The sequence below is a fragment of the Mesoplodon bidens genome, assembly GCF_964165515.1.
Source record: "Mesoplodon bidens genome assembly, chromosome: 4".
Taxonomy (NCBI): Eukaryota; Metazoa; Chordata; class Mammalia; order Artiodactyla; family Ziphiidae; genus Mesoplodon; species Mesoplodon bidens.
In genome coordinates, this window is record NC_138160.1 from 76,615,225 (window position 1) to 76,642,887 (window position 27,663).

General features: G+C 34.5%; 1 long non-coding RNA gene across 11 annotated transcripts in view; it reads right to left on the reverse strand.

Annotated features, from left to right (window-relative positions):
* LOC308616978 overlaps positions 1-27,663 on the reverse strand; it is a 166,280-nt gene that overhangs the window by 109,711 nt on the left and 28,906 nt on the right. For 8 of the 11 annotated variants that reach the window (XR_014015787.1, XR_014015788.1, XR_014015789.1 and 5 more), the window contains 2 exons: positions 27,370-27,471; positions 26,415-26,508 (listed from right to left, as the gene is read on the reverse strand). This is a non-coding gene — a long non-coding RNA (uncharacterized lncRNA). Of the gene's footprint in view, positions 1-26,225; positions 26,273-26,414; positions 26,509-27,369; positions 27,472-27,663 lie in introns of all 11 variants that reach the window. The other 3 variants (XR_014015790.1, XR_014015793.1, XR_014015796.1) reach the window with 1 other exon arrangement.

Here is a 27,663-nt window from a genome sequence, read left to right on the forward strand (position 1 = left end):
TATCCAGTGCCCACATCTTTACTAACAAAGTATTTCAAATCCAAGGATGAAAATAAACCAAAATTGACCAATATAGAAGTTGTAACTCTACAGTATTACACAAACAGAAGAAAACAAATAATGCAGACAAATATTAGAGCCAAGGAACTGAAAGAAAAGCTCTTTAAGCCAAGCTTTGATGACAGAGAAGGTAAATCTAATGTTCACTTTGTTTTTTCTATTCCCGGAATGAATTCCTACTCTGAGCAAGAATAACAACAGCAATAAATCTAAAGGGAAGCAAATTTTGAGGAAGACTAATTATACCTTTTCTTCATAATACACAGCAAATCTTAACATTCAATAGCATAACATATACTAGTAGAAGAGCTTATTAGTTAAAATATCTCACTAGACTGTTTAAAGACTGCCTCTGGTGGCTTAGGGGGAACAGATATTTATTGCTTCTTTAAAAAAGCCTACAACTGCTCCAAGTTTTTCTGCCAATATTTTAATCTTATTTGTTATTTTGATATACTTACTCTTTTTCTAAAACATACTTGCAATCCATTTTGCAAGTATTTATCACAATAAATTCAGTTTGTGGACTTCCCTGGTGATCCAGTGGGTAAGATGCCACGCTCCCAATGCAGAGGGCCCAGGTTCGATCCCTGGTTGGGGAACTAGATCCCACATGCGTGCCACAACTAAGAGTTTGCACGCCGCAACTAAGAGTCTGCATGCCGTAACTATGAAGTCCTCATGCCACAACTAAGAAGCCCACATGCTGCAACTAAAAAAAAAAAAAGATCCCACATGCTGCAACGAAAATCTCATGTGCCACAACTAAGACCCCGTGCAGCCTAAATAAATAAATTCAGTTTGTGGACCTCTGTCCCTAAGAAATAAAGTCATTCTAGATTTATTTTATGTAAAACATGAATTTATTTAGTTGCCTCATTTATATGCTTACTTTTTAAAAATTCCTTGCATTTTTATAAATTTCAGATGGCAGGATTCAGACAGAAAGAGAGAGTGAGAGAAAGAACTTTGTAATAGAATCCTGCCTGAGCCAACTCTCAGTAGTTTTTTGGCAAAAGGCCTGTGTGTGAACTATTTCCAAGACCTCAGTCTGAAAGGCAGCCAGACTCCACAAAAGAACAGGCCTAAAATGACTTATTACCTTTAACCTTTGACCTTTTACCCAGTTGCCTCATACTCTGTGAACTTGAAATCTTGTGAGAGAATGCTTAGCCATCCTGTTTACAAACAGCCTATTTATTCCACAGGAACAGCTTGGCAGAACATATCCAGGTCACCTGACCTTAGGTTGTCACAGAAACCATGAAACTCAGGCTCTTCTTGTAATTAAGCCAAAACTGCAACATTCTGACTGGCTGAAATCAGTCTTGGACTGTGCCGCAATCATCAAACATTTAATTCACTTGTATATTGTACACTTCACCAAAGTATTAACACACAAAATGTGAAAGCAATCACAAATGAACTACAAGTAGTATAAACCATGCCTTCTATGAAGAACAGAAAAAGCATACATTTTTAACCTGAATATTACAAGTTAATCTCAACTATTACACTGCCCTAGATCTTTCTAAACTGACCAGCACACAACAAAAATCACACAGTCTTTCAGTTATTCATTTATTTTCAAAACTCTAGTCTCTGTTTTAGTCAGACTTTATATTAGGCATTTACCTGAAGAAATTACTTCATTATATTATATTAGTTACAGCATGTTTTAACTAATCCTTCAAGGCTGCTGCTTCGATCATTTTGGTGATCACTTTAAAACAGATTACATAATTAATTAATTAATTCTCACAATTAGTGCATATAAATGTAGCCAGATTTCCTTTTTTAAGTGAAAACTGGTTTCAAGAATGAATAAACTAGTGAATAATCACATTTCAAAGGGTCCTTTATTATTCAATGGATTTATTTTCAGTAGTTATTTTCTGAATTTCCTTACCATACCCAAAATATAACTAAATTTGCCAAAATACTATATGCACACAACTTATCAGGAATACTGCCATTTAAAATAATGTTAATGAGTTTTCTTAACTGAAGAAAACGGTAACATTGTATTTACGTATGTATTTACCACTAAGGAAAAATTGAATTAATTGCTTGGATGCGTCACAACAGAGTGGCCACTTGATAAATGGTAATATAGTCTTTAATTTAGGAAAAGAGCTTCTTTTTATAAAATCTAAGAATGATAATGACAATAGGTAACATGTATTGAATGTGCTGAACACTGGTGGAAGTATTTGACATAGATAATTTAATCTTCACAACAACCCTATGAGATAGACACTATTATCACTCTCATTTTATAGAAGAGGAAAGTGAGACTAAGAGAGGTTAGGCCACACCTCTAATAAGAGGAAGATTGGGAATTTGAACTTAAACAATGTGGCTTAACTTTACTGCCTCTCAAACCACAGCCTTTAGAAAGTAACTTACCAAGTATACAAGTAAAATAACATGGTATTACTTAGAATATAAAACTGAGATATCACTTTATAAAGTACCTTCACAAATACCTCATTTGAGTCTCATAATAATCCTGTGAGGTAATATCATTCCTATTTTGCAAATGAAGAAACTAAAGGTAAGAAAGGTAAACTGATTTTTCCAAAGTCACTTGGCTAATAAATAATAGAGTGAGGACAACAATCCAGGTCTTTTAATATTACACCTTATGTTTTTCCAACTATAATGACTCTCCTTATTCCACACTAAGATCTTTTTCTAAGGTCTTACTCACTCAATGACAAGTAGAATGAAGAATTTCCAGTAAGAATGATATTACAAATGAAAGAAAGTAAAGGCTTTCTCAATTTAACATTAAAAGAAAGCAGTATTACAGTGAAACATTTTAGTGAAAATAAATCCCATTTCCATATTTTAAAATCATGTAATTCCTGGTAGCAAGATTTTCATTTTCCTTACTTAGTAGTCATAGATACATTCTTAACCCAAATAATGAGGAAAAAGAGCTAGGAGGGCCTTATACCCAAAGGATACTCCCATGACCCTGCCAAACAAAGAGGATCATCCAGGAAATAACTAAATTAGAGCCAGGATAGTGTAAAAGCTATACCAAGAGTTTGACCCATGAACATTTTTAAGGGGGTTCACCATCACCTGGATTATCAGCAAGGTTAGCCTAGGCATATTACATGGAAGATCATTTCTCAAGAGGTACTCTCCTAGCTCTTGGTTCTCTATTTGTCTAAAATAGGAATCATAGGTTTTAAAACAGATACCTATAAAAGTCAGATAGTATGCAATTTTACAAAGTAATATCTTTTCCAAAAGACTGAATATGACATCTACAGAGCAGGAAGTACAATAAGGAAAGTTAGCCCACATGTTACTAGGGTAAGGAGTGTTATGAGGCCATCCGTAGGCTGAGAGACCTGTTAGAGAGAAACTGAATGAATAAGACCTCAACTTTGCTCATCTGTGACAGAGACTCTCTCTTTGGCCATGTCTGTGGCATAGCTGCAGTCATTACAAAAAAAAAAGTAAAGGAAAACATAAGAGGGTAGGGAGAAAAGGAAAAAAATAAAATGTGAAAATAAATATACTGGGGAAATTTAAAATTTTTTAAATAACGAATAAGAAATAAATAATTTTAAAGAAAAATTAAAATAGAAGTCCTTAGAGAGAGTTCCTCCTATAATAAATTAACAGGAAAAATTTTAAACAATCAGTATACAACATGACAACTTGAAACTTTAAAGCACTGTTAAGAAGCTGATATATACAACAAAATAAATCTGCAAGAATCAAGGGAAAAAAAGAGACAAAGAAAGAGAAAAAATAAAGCAACTTATTTACAAGCAGGCCAATGTCAAAGGATTTTCAGACCTATATGGATTAGTCTATGATAAGCTCTCTTGGCAATCATGTACAATCAAAAAAGCTTTTAGAATATGCCTCATGACCATGAATGTACTCTGGGCTGCCAATTAACTTCCTAAATTGCTATGTGATTAGTTTATCTTCAATGTTTTAAAATCATCACTGGAATTATTTCAAAAATATATATTACAGTTGTCATTGATTTTATATACAGGCAAGAATGGTATTTTGGGAACTGGGGGGTAAATGTGCCAAGAAAAAAAAAATGGGACGTCATCAGTGTTGAATATCCTCTTCCACTAAGGAAGAATATGCCTGATGAGTGTGTATCATCTATTTAAAAAGAAAAAAAAAAAACGGTAAGATCTTTCACAGTACTGCTGAGACCTATTATGCATCAAGATGTTGCTGGATTCCATTTCTTTTTATTTCAAGGGCTGTAGCCCACTCTGCAGATACTGCTTGCAAAGCCCATCATTCTTTGTAGCTCTGATGCTTTACCAGGCTCAAGGGGCTGTCCTTATGGAATCCTATCTGATTGCTAGCATTCCTTTACTTCTCTGACATTCCAGCACTAAAAATTGCTTTGAAGCCCTCAGTGTTTCCTCTGTAATGCAAACAGACAGTAGTTTTAACATGATTTCTGACACTTAACTCAAAGCGACCTTTTACAGTTTTAGTTCTGTTGTGCTAAAATCTAAGAACAAGAACATATCCGAGAAATGAGCACTCATAAAGAAGAAGTTTCCTTTCAAAAACATTTAAAATATACATACTCACAAGTGGACACTTTTTGCCCACTGAAAAAACACAATAAAACTGTTGTGATACAATTGGAATTGAGAGATTCCAGGGGGAAAAGCATGGGAACACCAATAAAGGAAGATAGTCACTACTCTGCTGTACACGTGATTTGCTGCTGGACACATGAGTGATTTGATGACACACAAATGGCTGGTTTAATAAAACAATTTAGAAATAAATGCTTCAAAACACTTTCCAACATTAGTTGTCACTTCATTTCTCTTGCCTCAGGCTTCCCTAACTCCTAAAAGCGGTTCAACAAGGCCCCCCCTCCACCTGCAGGCTATGTCTTGCCCTGTATCTGGGTTCATTTTGACTAAGGTAAGAAATTCCTAAACTAAAAATATGTTACTAAACAACGAATGGATCATTGAAGAAATCAAAGAGGAAATCAAAAAATACCTAGAGACAAATGATAACAAAAACACAGTGATCCAAAACCTATGGGATGCAGCAAAAGCAGTCTTAAGAGGGAATTTATAGCAATACAATCCTACCTCAAGAAACAAGAAAAATCTCCAATAAAAAACCTAACCTTACATCTAAAGCAACTAGAGAAAGAAGAACAAACAAAACCCAAAGTTAGTAGAAGGAAAGAAATCATAAAGATCAGAGCAGAAATAAATGAAATAGAAATGAAGGAAACAATAGCAAAGATCAATGAAACTAAAAGCTGGTTTTTTGAGAAGATAAGCAAAATTGATAAACCTTTAGCCAAACTCATCAAGAAAAAAAAGGGAGAGAACTCAAATCAATAAAATTAGAAATAAAAAAGGAGAAGTTACAACGGACACCACAGAAATACAAAGGATCAAAAGAGACTACTACAAGGAACTATACACCAATAATGGACAACCTAAAAGAAATGGACAAATTCTTAGAAAAGTACAACCTTCCAAGACTGAACGCAGGAAGAAATAGAAAATATGAACAGACCTATCACAAGTACTGAAATTGAAACTATGATTAAAAATCTTCCAACAGCAGCCGCATAGCACAGGGAGATCAGCTCGGTGCTTTGTGACCACCAAGAGGGGTGGGATAGGGAGGGTGGGAGAGAGGGAGACGCAAGAGGGAAGAGATATGGGAACATACGTATATGTATAACTGATTCACTTTGTTATAAAGCAGAAACTAACACACCACTGTAAAGCAATTATACTCCAATAAAGATGTAAAAAAAAAAAAAAATCTTCCAACAAACCAAAGTCCAGGACCACATGGCTTCACAGGTAAATTCTATGAAACATTTAGAGAAGAGTTAACACCTATCCTTCTGAAAATCTTCCAAAAAATTGCAGAGGAAGGAACACTCCCAAGCTCATTCTATGAGGCCACCATCACACGGATACCAAAACCAGACAAAGATATCACAAAAAAAGAAAATTACAGGGCAATATCACTGATGAACAAAGACAAAAAAATCCTCAACATGGACTTCCCTGGTGGTGCAGTGGTTAAGTATCTTCCTGCCAATGCAGAGGACATGGGTTTGAGCTCTGGTCCAGGAAGATCTCTCATGCTGTAGAGCAACTAAGCTTGCATGCCACAACTACTGAGCCTATGCTCTAGGGCCCACAAGCCACAACTACTGAGCCTGCATGCCACAACTACTGAAGCCCGCGTGCCTAGAGACCGTGCTCTGCAACAAGAGAAGCCACCAAAATAAGAAGCCTGTGCACCATAACAAAGAGTAGCCAGCTCACCGCAACCAGAGAAAGCCCATGCACAGCAACGACAACCCAACACAGCCAAAAATTAATTAATTATTTATTTATTTATTTTAAAAAAGAAAATATAAAAAAATCCTCAACAAAATACTAGCAAACCAAATCCAACAACACATTAAAAGGATCATACACCATGATCAAGTGGGATTTATCCCAGGGATGCAAAGATTCTTCAATATATGCAAATCAATCAATGTGATACACCATATTAACTGAAGAATAAAAACCATATGATCATCTCAATAGATGCAGAAAAAGCTTTTGACAAAATTCAACACCCATTTATGATAAAAACTCTCCAGAAAGTGGGCATAGAGGGAACATACCTCAACATAATAAAGGCCATGTATGACAAACCCACAGCAAATATTATTCTCAACACTGAAAAACTGAAAGCATTTCCTCTAAGATCAGGAACAAGACAAGGATGTCCACTCTCACCACTTTTATTCAACATAGTTTTGGAAGTCCTAACCACGGCAATCAGAGAAGAAAAAGAAATAAAAGGAATACATATTGGAAAAGAAGTAAAACTGTCACTGTTTGCAGATGACATGATACTATATATAGAGAATCCTAAAGATGCCACCAGAAAACTACTAGAGCTAATCAATGAATTTGGTAAAGTTGCAGAATACAACATTAATACACAGAAATCTCTTCCACCCCGATACATTAACAATGAAAGATCAGAAAGAGAAATTAAGGAAACAATCCCATTTACCACTACAACAAAAAGAATAAAATACCTAGGAATAAATCTACCTAAGGAGGCAAAAGACCTGTACTCAGAAAACTATAAGATACTAATGAAAGAAACCAAAGACAACACAAACAGATGGAGAGATATACCATGTTGTTGGGTTAGAAGAATCAATATTGTCAAAATTACTATACTAGCCAAAGCAATCTACAGATTCAATGCAATTCCTATCAAATTACCAATGGCATCTTTTATGGAACTAGAATAAAAAATCTTAAAATTCGTATGGAGACACAAAAGACACTAAATAGCCAAAGCAATTTTGAGAAAGAAAAACAGAGCTGGAGGAATCAGGCTCCCTGACCTTAGACTATACTACAAAGCTACGTTCACCAAAACAGCATGGTACTGGCACAAAAACAGAAATATAGATCAATGGAGCAGGATAGAAAGCCCAGAGATAAACCCACGCAGCTATGGTCAACTAATCTATGACAAAGGAGGCAAGAATATACAAGGGGGAAAAGACAGCCTCTTCAATAAGTGGTGCTGGCAAAACCGGACAGCTACATGTAAAAGAATGAAAGTAGAACACTCCCTAACACCATACACAAAAATAAACTCAAAATGGGTTAAAGACCTAAAAGGCCAGATACTATAAAACTCTTAGAGGAAAACACAGGCAGAACACTCTCTGACATAAATTGAAGCAAGATCTTTTTTGATCTACCTCCTAGAATGATGAAAATAAAAACAAAAATAAGCAAATGGGACCTAATTAACTTAAAAGCTTTTGCACAGCAAAGGAAACTATAAACAAAATGAAAAGACAACCCACAGAATGGGAGAAAATATTCACAAACAAAGTGATCGACAAGGGATTAATCTCCAAAATATACAAATAGCTCATGCAGCTCAATTAAAAAAAAAAAAGAAGCCAATCAAAAAATGGGTGGAAGATACAGACAGACATTTCACCAAAGAAGACATACAGATGGCCAAAAAGCACATGAAAAGATGTTCAACATCACTAATTATTAGAGAAATGCAATTCAAAACTACAATGAGGTATCATCTCGCACTGGTCAGAATGGCCATCATCCAAAAATCTAGAAAGAATAAATTCTGGAGAGGGTGTGGGAAAAAGGGAACCCTCCTACATTGTTGGTGGGAGTGTAAATTGGTACAGCCACTATGGAGAACAGTATGGAAGGTCCTTAAAAAACTAAAAATAGAGCTACCACATGATCTAGCAATCCCACTCCTGGGCATACATATATCCAGAGAAAACCATAATTTGTAAAGATACATGCACCCAAATGTTCATTGCAGTGCTATTTACAATAGCCAGGACATGGAAACAACCTAAATGTCCATCAACAGAGGAATGGATAAAGAAGATGTGGTACATATATACAATGGAATATTACTCAGCCATAAAAAAAACAAAATAATGCCATTTGCAGTAATATGGATGGTCCTAGAGATTGTTATAGTGAGTGAAGTAAGAGAAAGACAAATATCATATGATACTGCTTATATGTGGAATCTAAAAACAATGGCACAAATGAACTTATTTACAAAAGAGAAATAGTCATAGAGGTAGAAAACAAACTTATGGTTACCAGGGAGAAAGGGAGAGAGGGATAAAATGGGAGATTGGGATTGACACATACACACTACTATATATAAAACAGATAACTAATAAGGACCTACTGTATAGCAAAGGGAACTCTACTCAATATGATCTATATGGAAAAGAATCTTAAAATGAGTGGATATATGTATATTTATAGCTGATTCACTTTGCTGTACAGCAGAAACTAATATAACATTGTAAATCAACTATACTCCAATAAATTTTTTTAATAAATAAATAAAAATAAAATCCTAAACTGCTTCAGTGCAAACTTAGTACCTCTTATCATTTAGTCATTCACCACATTAATTAAGGGGAGCACAGGAAGTGAGGAAGGTAAAGGCTGACCAACTGGTTTCCATAAGCTTCACTCCTCCCATGTGATAAACAGGGCTACCAAACCCAAGTTTTTGAGGCTTCCCTTGCCTCTAATGTACCCCAGTCAGAAAGAATGACTTCTCATTACCCTTTTTCTATGACTAGAATAGTAAGCCATGAACTTTCAATCTCCCTCAGCAGAAATCACAACCCTAATCGTTACAGCTATGGTCTTAAGTCTGGTGGCTATGCCTCCTCTCTTAAGGACACCAATCAACTGCTTCCTACATGTCTGCACTCTTATAAGGAATTACCAACTCAGTTTCTTACTGATATGCTTGGTATGCCTATGAGGCCCTTGCAACTTTACCTGAATCCCCAGAACAAGAAACTTTTTATTCAAAGTATAAGTGAATATTTAAGATTACTAGAGATAACTGAATATTTGAACATTATGCCACTGTTCCTCAAACTGTCCCCCAACCTTATATTAGGACAGTCATCCTAGCACCTGTCCTGCCCTAGAAATAAAGTCTATTGTCAGCCCTGGTCCCTCCATCCTATGTTAGCTACCTAGCCAGAATGTCTCACCAACAAGCAGGGTCAGGACTAAGATGAGAGGAGTAAGGTACCTTGGGTGCAAATTTAAGAAGGTGCAAAAAATCTCAGCAATCAAGATAAATAATATTTTAATGCCTTATATTAAATAATCAGAATTTATGTAAAAGAAACTGATGATGAACAAAATATCAAAATCTTAAATTAATACAGAGTCAGTATTACTGATTTTTCTTTTTGCCTCAGGTTCCAATACAGCACAACATAGTTAGTAACTGTCTCTATTTAAAATTTTGATATTTTGTCCACTGTGAATTTTGTGCCTGAAGCAAGTGCATTGCTCACCTCACCCTAGTTTCAACCCTGCCAAAAAGTACCAGGATAAAACATATTATATTTTTAAATGTGATCTTAATGGTAATACTCATGAATAAAATTTGGTTTAGGAAATCTTCTATAGCTGGAATATAAAACTTGATATACATTAGTGTGAAATAAAATTTGTGGAAGTATGACAATTATTCAAACTCCAAATTTTAAAATTATAAACTATCTTCTTGAACTTTTATTCTCAGTAATGGAAGCCTAAATTTTTTAGACCCTGGTATTATTGGCATTTGGGGCTGGATAATTCTTTCTTGCAGGAGGGTACCTATGTATTGTAGAATGTTTAGAAGCATCACTGGTCTCTACTGACTAGATGTCAGTAGCTCCCCCAACCCCAACTATAAAAACCAAAAGTATCTTCAGATGTTGCCAAATGTCCCTCAAGGGGACGAAATCATCCACAGCTGAGAACTACTAGTTGAGACCATCCCTCCTGCTGAAAATGAAAAATGAAGAATTTTTTTTAAATGCCATCACTTTAAAGCACTGAGCTGACATGAGAATGGGGAACTGCCATGCTGAATGCTTAGTGAAATATAAAACCCAATGCTATCTCTCTAGTAAGCAGAACATGAAACACCTATGAATACATCTGCCAATTGGCAAATTTAAGCTTCAATTCTGGAACATTGAAGGCAAAGAGCCCCACCTAAACTGGGGTGGCTAACAGAAAACCCTCGCCTTATTAAGTTGGACCTCAAAGGTAATACCTAGAATGAAACCTGTCTTCCCCATTCTCAACCCCACCCCTAGGACAGTGGGGTGAAAGTTGCTTTGGCACTAAGAGGAGCAGGAGAAAAAAGAGAAGGAAAAGAGGCGGGAACCTCTGTTCTCAGATACAAAAGAACATCTATCTCATACCACTCATCAAAAATTGACTTGAAATGGGTTAAAACTTAAAATAAGACCTGAAACCATAAACTCTCAGCCTTCCATTACTGAAAATCTTTGGCCATAGGCTGGGCCTTGTGGGGATTAGCTGACCAGGTTCTCATTACCTTGACTGAGTAGGGAACCTCAAACTGTTGGTGAAATGGTCGCAGGTTCTTTAGCAAAAGCCAATGCAAAGCTTCCCTATAGGAAGGTAAGTATAGTCTAAGCCTCCAGAACTCTCCAAATAATTTTATGAGGGCAATAAGAAAAATAACCAAGCATACAAGGAAACAAAGCACCATGGTCAAAAGTCTGCATAAATGAAAGACGACTGAAAGAGATCCCTTAAGACTCCAAATATTAGAATTACCAGAATCAAATTACAAAACTATGCTTACTACATTAAAAATTAATTAATTAATAGCATGCTTGAAAATATATGTAGGTACAGGAAATTATAAAAAGTGAAAGAGCAGATTTGAAAAAAAATCAAATAAAATTTCTAGAAATTAAAAATACAATGACTAAAATTTAAAATCCAATATTTGCAAATCACATATATATGATAAGAGGTTAATACCCAAAATACATAAATAACTAATATAAACCAATAGCAAAAATAATAATAATAACCTGATTTAAAAATAGGCAAAAGATCTGAACAGACATTTTTCCAAAAAAGACATACAAATTGCCAACAGGTGTATGAAAAGGTGTTCAACACCACTAATCATCAGGGAAATGCAAATCAAAACTAAAATGAGCTATCATCTCACACCTATTAGGGTGGCTATTATCAAAAAGACAAGAAATAACAAGGGTTGGAAAGGGTGTGGAGAAGAGAGAACCCTTGTACAATGTTGGTTGGAAGAAAAATAATACAGCTATTATGGGGAAAAGCATGGAGGTTCCTCAAGAAATTAAAAAATAGAACTACCATATGATCCAGCAATCCTACTTCTGGGTGCATAACCAAAAGAAATAAAATTGCTATCTCAAAGAGATATCTGCACTCCTGTGTTCACTGCAGCATTATTCACAACAGCCAAGATATGGAAATAACCTAAGTGTCCATCAATGGATGAACAGATAAGGAAAATGTGGTGCACACACACACACACACACACACACACACACACACACACACACACTGGAATATTATTCAGCCAATTTCCTTCCAAAAGGAAGGAAATTCTGTCATTTTCAACAATATGGATGAATCTGGAAGACATTATGCTAAGTGAAATAAATCAGACAGAGAAAGACAAACATTGTAGATCTCACTTACTACATTTAGAATCTAAAAAAGTCAAACACATAGAACCAGATAGTAGAACAGTGGTTGCCAGGAGTGGGGGTGAGGGAAATGGGGATGTGATGTCCATAGTGTACAAACTTTCAGTTATAATATGAATAATGAGGATCTAATGTACAGCATTATAGTTAAAAATACTGTATTACATACTTGAAGTTTGCTAAGAAAGTAGATCTTAAGTGTTCACACTACCAAAAAAAGTGACTATGTGAGGTAATGGATGCATTAATTAACTTGATTGTAGTAATCATTTCACAATGTATATGTATGTTAAATCATCACGTACACCTTGAAAAAGTAAATTTTTAAAAACTATGATTTGCCATTGAGAAGTTATTGCAATGTAAATTATACTTCAGAAAAGTTTTTAAAACCTATTGTGTTACAGAAAGGCACACAATCAGACATTAGTGAAGCAAATATTCATAACTAAAATAATGACCACAAATGAGTGGTCATTACATTCTTATACTATGGACTAAATATTTGTGTTCCCCACAAAGTTCATATGTTAAAGTCCTAATCCCAATCTGATGGTATTTAGAGGTAGGACCTTTGGGAGGTAATTAGGTCTTGAGGGTAGAACTTTCATGAATGGAATTAGTGCCCTTATAAGAAGAAACATGAGAGAGATGATCTCTCTCCCCCACCATGTAAAAATACAGCAAGAAGGCGGCCATCTACAAACCAGGAAGAGGGTCCTCACCAGACACAGAATATGCCAGCACCTTGATCTTGGACTTCCCAACCTTCAGAATTGTGGGAGATAAGTGTTTGTTGTTTAAGCCACCCAGTTTATGGTATTTTGTTACCAGTTTATGGTATTTTGTTATAGCAGTCTGAATTGATTTGGACACCTTGCAAAGCAACAACTAATTACTTACAGAACCTAAGAAAGAAAGATACAAGTATATGAAATTGTGATATGCTTTCTTACAGAGATACATGTAAAAGACTATACATCAAGCAATGCAATTGTGGAGATGTTTGCCAAATCCTTTGAGAAAATGATAAATTTCTAAGCAACCAGGGTCAATATGACCAATTCATTCATTAAATAATACTATTATTAAGGCATTAGTAGTAATTTTTTCTCTTTCAGTGGTACCTGAATGGTACATCTTAAAATTGATGGTACTTTAGATTCAATAAAAAAAAGATATTTGAATAGACCAACAAAATTTTCCAGAACTAATGAAAGACACCAATTCACATATACAAGAAGCCAAAATTTCCTAAGCAGTATAAATGAAAGGAAATCCACACTTAAACACATCATCATGAAACCATTTAAAACCAAAAGGAAAGAGAAAGACCTTAAAAGCAATCAGGTGCAGCAGAGGGAGCGACAGAGAAAGATTACCTTCAAAAGAGGGTCAAGATACCACGTTTGTGGAGTGGAAAGTTCAAAACTGTTAAGATGGCAATTTTCTCCAGATTGATTCATACATCAATCGCTACCAGAATTTCAGCAGCCTTTTGGCAGATATTGGCAATATGATCCTAAAATGTATTTAGAATTGCAAATTATATAGAATTGCAAAATTTATAGAGAACTTATATAGAATGCCAAAACAATTTTGAAAAAGACAAACAAAGCTGGGTAACATATACTTCCCAATTTCAAAACTTAATATAAAGCTACTTCAGTAGTTATCAACACAATGTAGTACTGGCACAAGGACAGACAGGCAGATCACTAGAAAAGAAACTAATTTTCAGCAAAGGTGCAAAGGAAATTCACTGAGGGAAAAGATAGCCTTTTTAATTAATGGTACTAGGAAAACTGGATATCCATATGCCAAAAGATAAAGTTATACCTTTATTTCACACTATACATAAAAAATAACACAAAACAGATCACACATTTAAATGTTAGAGCCAAATCAAACTTTCAAAAGAAAACATAGGTGATTATCTTCAAGACCTTAGGTTAGGCAAAACTTTCTTAGATATGACACCAAAAACATGGTTCATTTTTAAAAATCTGATAAATTAGACCTCATCAAAATTCACATCTTTTATACTTCAAAGATATTATTATGAAAATTAAAAGACAAGCAACAGACTGAGAGAAAATATTTAGGAAACATACATCTTATAAAGGATTTGTGTACAAAATATTCAAAGAACTCTTTGTATACAAGAAGAAAAACAACACAATCAAAAATTGCATAAAATTTTTCACAAAGCATTTCACCAAAGAAGATATATGAGTGGCTAATAAGCACACAAAAAGGTATTCAGTATCATTAGTTTAGTAAAATGCAAATTAAAACCACAATGAGAAGGAATTTCACACCCACTAGAAAGGCTATAATAATTTTTTTAAAAAAAACAGATAATAGCAAATGTTGGCAAGGATGTGGAGAAACAAGGGTCCTCATACTTTGCTGGTGGGACTATAAAATCATGCAACCACTTTGGACAGTTTGGCAGTCTCACAAAAAGTTAAAAATAAATGTTCCAAATGACTGAACAATTTTACTTTTAGGTATCTACCCAAGAGCAATTAAAACATATATTTACACAAAGACTTACACATGGATTCTCTTAGCAGCATTACTCATATTCATAGTTGAAAACCATATAAACCTAAATATCCATCAACTGATGAATGGACAGACATGATGTAGTATATGCACACAGTGGAATACTACTCATCAATAAAAAGAACAAATTACTAACACATGCTTTGACATATATGAAACTCAAAAATATTACTCTATGGGGGAAGGGTTGGGGGAGGGATAGATTGGGAGTTTGGCATTGACACATACACACTGCTATATTTAAAATACATAACCAAAAATGACCTACTGTATAGCATAAGGAACTCTGCTCAGTGTTCTGTAATAAGCTAAATGTGAAAAGAATTTGAAAAAAGAATACATACATGTATATGTATAACTGAATTACTTTGCTGTACACCTGAAACTAACACAAGACTGTTAATCAACTATACTCAAATATTAAATGAAAATTTTAAAAATAAAAATAGAAATAAAAATAAAAAATAATCAAATAATAAATAAATTAAAATGTTAATATTAAACAGTAACATTAGACAAGTGAAACACAATAAAGCATCCTAATGAAATTATCATATTTAGTAGTATTCTCATGCTTATGCATATCTTAGTATTTTAGAAGCCTCCATAATTTTCATAAGTGATTGAAGATAGTAGATGCTTACTGAGTACACCAAAGAGGTTAGACATCAAACACTTTCAGTGTGAAAAAATATATATGTTATTCTAAGTCAAAGAATACTAGCACAAAAGACCACATATTGTATGATTTGATTTATATGAAATTTCCAAGAAAGGAAAATCTACAGAGAAAAAAAATAGATTAATATTGTCTGGAGTTAAGGAGAAGGGATAGAAGTTACCAAAGGGGAAAAGTGGGGGAGATAAATTAGGAGTTTGGGATTAACAGATACACACTACTATATACAAAATAAACAACAAGGACCTACTACATAGCACAGGGAAATATATTCAATATCTTGTAATAACCTACAATAGAAAGAATCTGAAAAAGAATATATATATATACATATACAACTGAATCACTTTGCTGTAACCCTGAAACACACCATTGTAAAGCAACTATACTTCAATTCAGAAAAAAGGAGAGGGGATGGAGATTAACAGTTAATGAACATAAGTAATCTTATTTGGGTGACAGGAATGCCCCAAAACTGATCAATGGTGATGGCTGTACAACTTACTAAATTTACGAAAAAAATCACTGAATATATACTTGAAATGGGTGAATTAAATTAATATGCAAAATTATACGACATACCCCAAAGCTATATATACACACACATATATGAATATACATACATACATGAAAGTCAGACTGGTAACCGGCATCACAAAAACAACAGTGAAAACCAGAAAACAATGGAATGAGATCTTAAACACAAGGACAAACAAAATTGCCATCCCTGAATTTTATACCCAGTGAAATATGCTTAAAGAATGAACACAAAATAGAGACTTCTTCAGAACAATGAAAATGCAGTGTATCATCAGCAGATACTCTCTAGAAGAAATGCTAAAGATAAACTACAGGTAGCAGCAATGAGCTCCCAGATAAAAGACCTAACATGTAAGAAAGAACCAAGAGCAAATAAAGTGAGAAATATGTGAGTATATATACATAAAGATCAAGTATAAAAATTCATAGTAATAAAGTCTCGTGGGGTTAAAGATAAACATAACACAACAATGTTCAGGAGAGGGGGATTGGGGTTAAAGTATTCTAAAGTCTTTATATTATCCAGAAGGAAGTTAAAGGTAATGACTTGAGACTTTGATAATTATGTTTATTATAATTTCTAGAGTAACCAAGAAATGAATAGAAACAGAATGTATAACTTCTATATTATTAGAGGGAAAATGGAATAACCAAAAAATGATCAATTGTGAGCATTACCCAGTGAACCAAAACCAATAGGGGGGGTGTGTGTGTGTGTGTGTGTGTGTGTGTGTGTGTGTGTGTGTGTGTGTGTGTGTGTGTGTGTGTGTGTGTGTGCGTGTGCGTGTGTGTGCGTGTGCGCGCGCGCGCGCGCGCGCGCCTAGAGAGAGAGAGATATTATGAGAAATTGGCCAATGCAATTTTGGAGGCTGACAAGTCCCAAGATCTGCAGTCAGCAATCAGAAGACTCAGGAGAGCTGATGGTATAGTTCCAGTCCAAGTCCAAAGGCCTAAGAACCAGGAGAGCCAATAGTATGGTCCTAGTCTGAAAGCCAGTAGGCTTGGGGCCCAGGAAGATGTTTCAGGTTGAGTCTGAGGGTGGGGAAAAAAAAAAACTGATGTCCCAGCTCAAAGGCAATAAGGCAAAAGGAATTCCTTCTTACTCATCTTTTTGTTCTATTCAGATCTTCAAGAGATTGGATGAGGCTCACCCATATTGGGAAGGGCAATCTGCTTTACTCAATCTACCAATTCAAATGTTAATCTCATTCAGAAATACTCTCATGGACACACCACAATGTTTGATGAACTATCTGGGCACCCTGTGGTCTAGTCAAATTGACACATAAAATTAATCATCACATCAATCCAGAAGAAAGTAAAAAGGGAGAGAAAAACAGAAAAGCCATGTCAAATGGAAAGTGAAAAATAGAACAGCAAAGTCTACCACATCAGTAAATGCATTAAATGTAACCAAATTTAAACTCTGCTTAGAATCAACTAGATGTCTGAGAGAAGGGTATATGAATTCAATCTACACATTCACTAACATCTACTATGTGTTATGTATTGTTTTAAGTACATGGACACATCAGTGAAAAAAACAAAGCAATCAGATTACAAAATAATAAATAAATGTTCTGTATTCATTTTCATCTATCTATAATCCATACCTACCTTATTTAAAAGACTGTGTTCATTTATAATTTAAAACATTTTATATAACAGGTTAATTTAAAGCTAAAGATAAAGGTGAGCTCAGTAATTAAATGAACAAATGTAGAATATGGTTACACAAGGAACCACAGATGAGGAAATTACTAAAAGCGAGTAGTATTATTATTAAATTTGGGACTTCCCTGGTGGTGCAGTGGTTAAGAATCCGTCTGCCAATGCAGGGGACACAGGTTTGAGTCCTGGTCCGGGAAGATCCCACATGCCACAGAGCAACTAAGCCCGTCTGTCACAACTACTGAGCCTGCACTCTAGAGCCCGTGAGCTATAACTACTGAGCCTGCATGCCACAACTACTGAAGCCCACATGCCTAGAGCCCATGCTCTGCAACAAGAGAAGCCATCACAACAAGAAGCCCTTGCACTGCAACGAAGAGTAGCCCCCACTCACCACAACTAGAGAAAGCCCCTTCATTGCAGCAATGAAGACCCAACACAGCCAAAACTAAATAAATGAATAAATAAATTTATTTTAAAAATATTAAACTTCAGCTTATAGGCAGCCAAGGCAAAAAGGGAAATAGAACGTTTTAGTCATTTGCCAAAAGTTGTATATTCAGTAGAAGACAGAAACTTTTATTTAGCCCTAAATTATAATGAAAACTAACAGGGATCCTTATAGTCTGAGAACTATATAATTATATAGGCTGTTCCAAGAGATCCAGTAGCCAACCTAAGAAGTTTCATACAAAGACAAGTTGGGTAGGATAGGGGAAAAAACATGGGCTTCAGATCCAGAAAGAATTGAGTTTCAGTCATGTTCCATCACCTACAGGTTGTATAACCATGGGCAAGTTATTTAACCTCTCTGAACATCGATTTCCTCATCCCTAAAACGGAGCTACGAATGAAGGAATTAGAGAAACATTTTATAAAGTATCTAGTATATAATAGTTCTCAGTTTTAAAAGAGTTTTTATTATGATTTTTACAGCAAATAATAAATAAACATAAGGGCAATGTAAATTGATACAGAGAGGAGTTTCTACTTACAGACTAAAGGGCATGGTGCTTTAAAAACAGTCAGTTCCACAGTACCAATGAACTAAAATATGAAAATTTTCCAAAACTGTTCTTAGAAATCTCTAAATAATAATATGGAAGTAATAGAAATAATCAAAGGGAAAGCTGACTATTTTACACATTGAGATATCATAAGATTTGTGTATGTAAATTTACATAAGGCAAGTCAGAGGAAAACTGGGCTTCTGTCAAGTGGATTCGTTTTTGTTCACAACCACTTTTTGCCTTTTTCCTAAGCATCAACATTAATCAGTAAACTACATGAAAGTAGAGTCCATTCATGTTCTTGCATGCCATTCTTTCCCAGTATAGGCACATACAGAGCAGTCAATTAATATTTGTTAATGAACAAATGGATATCAGCTATTATCTCTGGAACTGATAGTTCTCATTTCAAGAAAGTTGCCTAACATGTTCTGTGATGATAGTTTGACCCTAGGCATTTCTGTGACTTGTGACATAAACAATTTTTTTAATGACCAACTCTAATGGTTAATTTTATGTGTCAACTTGGCTATGCTATCGTACCCAGTTATTTAATGAAACACTTGTTAGCGTTACTGTGTTAGGTGTTATCTGTAGATATAATTACCATCTACAGTCAGCTGACTTTAGGTAACAGAATTACCCTCAATAACTTGGGTGGGCCTCATCCCATGAGCCGAAGGCCTTAAGAGCAAAGTCCCAGACAAGAAATTCTGCCTCCAGACTGCAGCGTTATCTTCTGCCTAAGTTTACAGCCCGCCAGCCTGCCCTACCAGATTTAGACGCGCCAAGTCCCCACAATCACGCAAGCCACTCTCTTAAAATAAATCATAAATGCATGTGTGTATATGTATACGTTATATATATCTTATTGGTTCTGTTTCTCTGGAGAATCCTAACTAATACACCAACTAAAGTGAACGATTTGTTTTGAGGCTTTAAAGCAGAGGTCCCCAACCTCCAGGCCACGGACCGCTACCAGTCCGCGGCCTGTTAGGAACCGGGCCACACAGCAGGAGGTGAGCAGCCAGTGAGCGAGCAAAGCTTCATCTGAGGCTCCCCATCGCTCGCATTACCCCCCAAACCATCCCCTCCCCCCACCCCCGGGTCCATGGAAAAATTGTCCTCCACGAAACCGGTCCCTGGTGCCAAAAAGGTTGGGGACCGCTGCTTTAAAGTACAAAGTTGACATCAAAAGTAGAATACACCAAAAATAATATTATATGTTGCTTTCAACCTTTAGTTTTAACTAAAACAAAATGTCTTTTTTCTGTTCTTCTTTGATATCAATCCTAAATTACCGATTCCAACCAGCATCTATCACCTTCAAAATTCAAGTCCCTTGAATTTTTTTACATAATAACATACAGACTTCTCAGGATCAAAACCATATATCATTTTTAACCATATATCATTAAATCCAATTAAAAAGAGATTCTTTTTTAAGTCTTTATTGAATTTGTTACAATATTGCTTCTGTTTTTTAAGTTTTGGTTTTTTGGCCATGAGGCATACTGGATCTTAGCTCCCCAGCCAAGGATTGAACCCGCACTCCCTTCATTAGAAGGCAAAGTCTTAATCAGGGAAGTCCAAAAGGAGGTTCTTAAAGAATTCTTTTAAAGATTATCCATAACATCAATAGCATACAGGCCTAAAATCATACAGCGTGCACTTATACCATATTGGTGTTCATGTAATAAAAAGTAAGATATCATAATTGTGTACTCCACACCTATTAATCTATAGTTCCACCCTTTAGCATATACCTAAACAAGAGAAATAAAGATCTTATCAAATCTATGCCAAGGAAGGATTTAACCAAAAATACTCAAAAGGGCCATAAATTTTAATATATCAGATGCTACTTAAAAATACACTTTATATTACTAGGATAGAAACTGCCACTTTCATTGTACAAAACTAGAATAGGGACACCACTGTAATGTTGATATTGAGAAATGCAATATATATTTATGTAATATGAGATGCTTAGACTATGTTACAAAAATGCAAATTTTATTTTCTCATACATTTAGTGAGAAAATGGAGGGAGAATAAATGTCAAGGGTTAAAGTGTAAACTCTGGAACACAAGACTTTGGCAGATTTTATTTATATTGGACATCCTGAACCCTTTAAACATTTACCTAGAAATGCAAATACCAGAAATTTATTCTTGAATATTTTACTTCAGTTTTCCCATAATCTCCAGATACTTCCATCCCTTCTCACAATGACTATACTAATGCTAAATTGTTCAAGGCAATCAATTAATGGAAGCAATCAGGTTGTACATCACAAAATGGAGACAATCTAGAAATCTATTTTATTAAGTCAACATAAACAAATGATCAAAATAATTCAGTCCATTTCTGTGGCTTAAAAAAATATTTTTGTCTCCTCCTTTCCATCCCAGTCTTCTTCTATTCCCAAGTCTTATGGCCAGGTCACAGCAACAAAAGCCCATTTTACTATATATTGCTTACCTCAATATACCTAAAGAAGTACAATAAATGTTTCTAGATTCCAAATGTACAGCTACGTCACAGAGGTAAAAGCACTGAGACAGGCTGGAAAATTGACAGTATTTTATGGCCCCACTTTAGTTTATGGTCATTTCACAAAATCTAGCAAAGGCATAAAAGACTTTATGTTTTTTTTACTATAATTAGTAAATTGATCCTTTGTCTCTCCAATTCTAATTCCTTAATTCCAATTCTACTAGAATGGTTTATATTGTTAAAAACATCTTTGGAGAATTAATCTTTTGGTCATAATTTTTAAATGAATATAATAACTGATTAAATATATAATTCATTGCCTAATCAGGAATAAAATTTTAATCCCATAAAAGATTTTAATAGCAATTTTAACTACTAGGCAATGGTGTTAGGGGATAAAAATGAAATTTCAAGGTGACTAAAGCATAAATTCAAGAACTTCAGACAATTCTAGAGATAACAACATTAAAATTAAAAGCTTATAGCTGTGTTTAGAAAACGATGTGAAATTATAAGTTACTATTCCACCTTTTCATATAAAATAATATAGTAGAAGAATTTTATTCAGAAAAAAAGTTTTGTAAAACATTTTGAAGGACAATGAAATAGCAATAAAACAATTTTTGGTTCTAATATAAATAAATCTTATTCATAAAAGAAAGCAAGTTAAAAGGCATTGGAACTCTGAGATATTAATTACTGTGCTTTTACATAGAGGGAAATTATGGCAGTACAATTCTATGATCCTTATACATGCAAAGTTTCCATTAACTTTGATGATTTTGCGTTTATAAGTAACACAGAATTACTTTATCATACACAATATTTTTATTAGTAAGAGGATCTCATAATAATACTGTTAAACAATTGGGCTCTACATTCTCAGGCCTCAGAATTTTCAATGAAGGGACCTCACTTTTACTATGGCAATGACTGAATTTTATGCAAAATTCTCAAATTTTGAATATATCACATTATGGAGCACCCATTTATTTTCAATTGCTTGGGTGGATGGGATCAAAGAAAATGCAGTTATACTACAGGAATTTTCTGCCATTCAATTGCCAGTGTAGTTATGCATGAAGAACTCTTAATAAGTCAAAAGAGAACAAAATTCATTTGAAAGCAGAATTGACCCCCTTGATTTGGTTTTACGAATGGAAAGATTCAAGATTCAGGTCACTATGGATCCTTTTCTCTACTCAAAAAGAGACCCTCTCTATTAATAAGCACTAAAATGCTTCAAGTTTTAAAGTTTGCAACATCAATCCTGGCTTCATTATGAATTAGGTATTTAGGGGAAAATGCATTTCCTACAAAGGAAAATGTTAAAAATGTACCATTCCTACAACATGCATTTTTCAAATACTAAGAAAGAGATGTAACTGTTTTTGCAACCTAGGCTCAGGCAACTGCCCAAGCAGCCTATAGGACGGATATCAATAGGAGTTTTATGCCTGATGGAAAATCATTCTAAAGATTTTTTTAACTGAAAAATAACGTCACCACTGTGATTTCCACCCTGGAAAACTAAAGCAGGAATTACATTGTGTTGTTAAAATGTTAGCAACATTTCATTTTTTGAAAAGGCAATTTAGTTTTCCTGAAATAAAGAGTTGATTATATCTCTTATTTCTGTTACAAGAATTAGATATATCACAAAGTATGAGTTACAGCATGTGCCAACTATCAACCAGGAAAAATGAACCTGATTCATAATTCACTTTGAGAATGTCTAGTTAGTCAATCAAGTGATTTGTAATCATGAAAGCTGCCAGAAATGGAATGAATAATGAGCCACAGTAAAATCCCTGGATTTTTTTAGTATTCTTATTTCATTATATGACTTTTATTGCCACTTTTGATCACTGTTTCTCAGCAGCACAAATTAAATCACACATATTTACTTAGAAGTTTTTGACTATTAAATAGGCTAAAGGATACACAAGTTGATGACCAGAGTATTTAATGTCTTCCTACGAAATTAAAAGTCTTAGTGTTTATAGCTTTAGCAAAGAAAATTTCATTCCTTCCAACCCCCTCAACACTCGCCTTATTTTATTTAAATTATTTAGTGAATATGCTATTTCAGGATAGCTTATTCTGATTCAGTGTATTTTCTTAAGTTGTTTCTATATAGTCTAAAACAATTAAAATCATTTAACAGAATTTTGTTACTATCAGAAGCATTAAACTTCCTATTAATATCTTCATTGTATACTATTTCCTCAGTTAAAACTATAACATGGGCTTCCCTGGTGGCGCAGTGGTTGAGAATCTGCCTGCTAATGCAGGGGACACGGGTTCGAGCCCTGGTCTGGGAGGATCCCACATGCCGCGGAGCAACTAGGCCCGTGAGCCACAAGTACTGAGCCTGTGCGTCTGGAGCCTGTGCCCCTCAACAAGAGAGACCGCGATGGTGAGAGGCCCGCGCACCGTGATGAAGAGTGGCCCCCGCTTGCCACAACTAGAGAAAGCCCTCGCACAGAAACGAAGACCCAACACAGCAAAAATAAATAAATTAATTAATTAATAAACTCCTACCCCCAACATCTTCTAAAAAAAAAAAGAGAGAGAGAGAGAAGGGGGAGTTCCCTGGTGGACTAGTGGTTAGGATTCTGGGCTTTCACTGCTGTGGCCTGGGTTCAATCCCTCATCAGGGAACTGAGAATCCAAAAGAAAAGGAAAAAAAAAAAAAAAAAAAAAAAAAAAAAACTATAACATAAGCTGATGGCCATAGAACATTTGACCTCTAATATATGTTTTTAAATAATATAGTATATTTCTTATTAAATATACATAATATAATATTAAGTTATTATAATATATAAGCATTGAATTATATAATAGATGTATACTGTATACTACAATTATTAGTATAATCTTATTAAATATAAAAAATATAAACCAACTTAAAGCTTGGCATATTACTAAAGGGGTAATATGATTAAGTTAGTGTTTTTCAAAATGTAAAACTACTAAACTATGTAAGAATTTGTCACTCTGATAATACTGGCCATTATTAGCATTTTAATCAGGATGGCATGATGTAAGAATTACACAGTTTTAAAGCAAATAGAACTTTAAATGTGATAACAAATAGGCTCATTCTTTGACTTACTTTTCATAATTTTCAAGCAGAATAGTCTTTATACAACTTTAGACTGATTATAACACCAGACCACATGTGGCCTTCCCTAAGGAAAGTAATAAGTCCTTAAGTCAAGACCTATCCTACTCATTATTGAAATCTAATATTTATGAAAAACTCAACTATCTAAATTTTGTGGGTTAATTTCCAATAATAAATGGTGTTCAAGATAACAAATTCCAGACATATACTATATTGACTCCAAGAAGCAAGTACGATTATGGTGAGACCTCAGGAAAGATAATGTTTTTCACACTGCATGTGTGAAAAGTGTAGCAGCACTCCACCTTGGAATTCACTTTATCACCATTATCACACCAACTGTGAGGATCACCTTTTCTTTCCAACAGAGATTAACCATTCATTCAACAAATGCTTATTAAGCATCTATTATGTGTCAGATATTGTGCTAAAAACTGGGAATGAGGAAAATGAATCAGACAGCCTTTTTACTTGCCCTTAAGAAATCTATAGTCTAGTTAGAAAGATTCATATAGGTAAATAAGTACAATAAAATATAGGTTCTAGAATAGATCTATGTACTGGAAAGGCTCAAAGAATGTAAGGTACAATGACAGAGGTCAGTAGTCACGAAAGGCTTCAGGGAAGTACCAAAGCTGAATCTTGAATGAAAAGTTCGTACTCACCAAGGAGCAAGGAGGAAAGATCATAATGATAAGAAGAAGAATATTAATAAAGAAATGCCAAATAGCTAATTACAGTAGGGTTACTACAAGCTATTCAGTTTAACTGAAGTCGACATGTAAGGAATATATATGACGTTGGGTAGTAAGGGAGAAGGCTGCCAGAGGTAAGCCTGAAACAGTATGCAATGGCCCAATAACAAAAGTCCTATATGTACATTAACACAATATATATCTTATAAACAACAGAAACCTTTGAAGAATTTTAAGCATAAAAATCACAGGACCATAGGTTTCCATAACGTCTAAACAATTTATGCATTTGGCTTTCTTCAACAATGGTCAAACTAACATTTCACATTTCATTGTGTATCTTATAGAGAATTAATATCACCATTTTAGCCTACCTGTCTTATATTCATATGTAAATAACCTCCCAAAACAAGGGTCTCAGCCTCTAGCAAACTTGTGAACCGAACAGTAATTCTACTACCTGAAGAGTGGGGCAGACACTAAAGATACACCAAGTTTACCAAGGAGGCATCATCAAGATTCTACTTAAAGAATTCATACATGTGATAATATGCACATGCCTACACACACAATATTAAGCATGGATAATATACTGACAGACTGTCAAAAGTTATGTCCATGTAAAGTCACAAAAGCAAGTGTTTTCCACAGACACATTTTGGCGTACCTCAATCAGTAGTACAAAATCACTGTGAACTAGCCAGACTATGCTTCAAAAATAAAGTAGCCTAGTCTTGAACTGCATACATAAAAGCTTCATGCAGCTTAATGCAGCTTTTATAAACAGGAGCTTTGAGCAGAAGCTCTGAGGTCAGAGAGTCCAGGGTTGGAATCCTGGGTCAGCCACTGACCTTATACAAATTATGAAACTCTCGAAGTCTTAGTTTCCTTATCTGCAAACCTGGGATAATTATTCCTGCCCCACAACACTGTTGTGGAGATACAATGAGGCACAGAAAGCCCTCAGCACAAGGCTGAGCAAATAGTAATTATTCAATAAATAGTATCTTATTATTATAGATACAATAGAAATTTTTCTAGTTATGATAAACTCATGTTTATACACTAAATAATTTTGTCTGACTAGCATTGTATTAAAGAAATTTCCAAAGTCTAGTCCAACTGCAAATGTTTGATGTAGGCTTAATGTGAAAACAATATTAATATGAGACAAATCATCTAAAAATAACGTTTTCCAGGAAAGAGATTTTGAAAAATGCATCATTACACTTAATTACTTACAGAGCATGGGAAGAAGAGTCCAATCTTACTATAGGAATACTGCGAGCCTTTTTAAGGAAAAGGAAAATGGTACAGTCAAACCTCTTCTCCAAATACAGTGCCATGTCATTCCTTTTTTTATTCCATCGCCTCTTGCAAAAAGATTTAGTACAGATGGTAAGGCCGGTTATAATCTGTAACAACATGTACCTGTCGTATAAGGATCCTCTCCCTAGAGTGAGGCCTTTCTTTGACTTCAGTGAGCATCAGTCCTTCCAGTCTCTGACCTTTGGATTTGCTTATACTCTGTAAGAAAAAAATAAAAAGATAATAACAATAAAACTATAAATAAGGTAGAATACTAGTAAAGCAAGACCATAAAAGAAAATTTATTTTGACGACCTGACAATGAAGATGATTCAAGTGAAAACAACTAGAAGAGGGCCAAAGCAACATCGGTAACTGTATCAAGTTACTTATACATACATATATACACATACTATGGTTAGGTAAGGTTGGGTCAAGTCACAAATGTAATTAGTATAGTAAAATGAAGTTATGATTATTAAATATACATTAAATGATATTAACCTGAACTAAAGATTGCTACGTAGATACACTAACTCTTGTGATAATATTAAACGTATATAGATAGTCATCCACTGTATCTCTGGGATAGCAAACCTGCGGCAAGCGTTAACAATGGCTACCAGTTGAAAGACCAAATAATCTATGTATTTGAAAATGGAAGAGAATCTATACAATTACACTGCAGTTATTCTGAAATTTCCTGAAATCAGTAATATATTTTAAAATAAGCATATAATACATGTGATTCTGTTCTAGCCAATATTTATTCAAATAAAAGTCATGAATTGTAAGTTAACTAGCATGTGTTATATAGAAATAAGAATAGAGGTGAGAGAGAGAAACTAATCAAACTACTTTTAGGTATATTGATAAACACCAAATTATTACTTCCATTCTTTTCTACTATTAGGTTGACTTTTATGCAATCCTTTAGACATAAGTAATGAAGCATTATGGTTCAACATCCTAATGATGTCTCACAAAACAAAGTTTAAACCAAACTGTTGTTTGATAACACTGAAAACATGAAATAATACTAGCATTATCTTTCCTGTATGAAGATGACCTGACTCACCGTCAGCAAAGACGAGCTTCAAGTTGTTTTTTCACAGTGGAGATGGACTTCCTGATACAGCCATTCTCTTGCCAAAGCTCTCTGGTGAATAACAGCTTACACCTGAAAGATAAGTGTTACCAGTGGTCACAGAAAATAACAAAATAAAATTGTCAATATAGCAATGAAACCTATGCCTTGGTCCCAACCACTGTGTCCTGATGAACTAAAAATAAAGTCACAAAAATATATAAATACTGTATACTTACATACAAAATACTTACATACAAAAATTGTACATATATTTACTCTGAC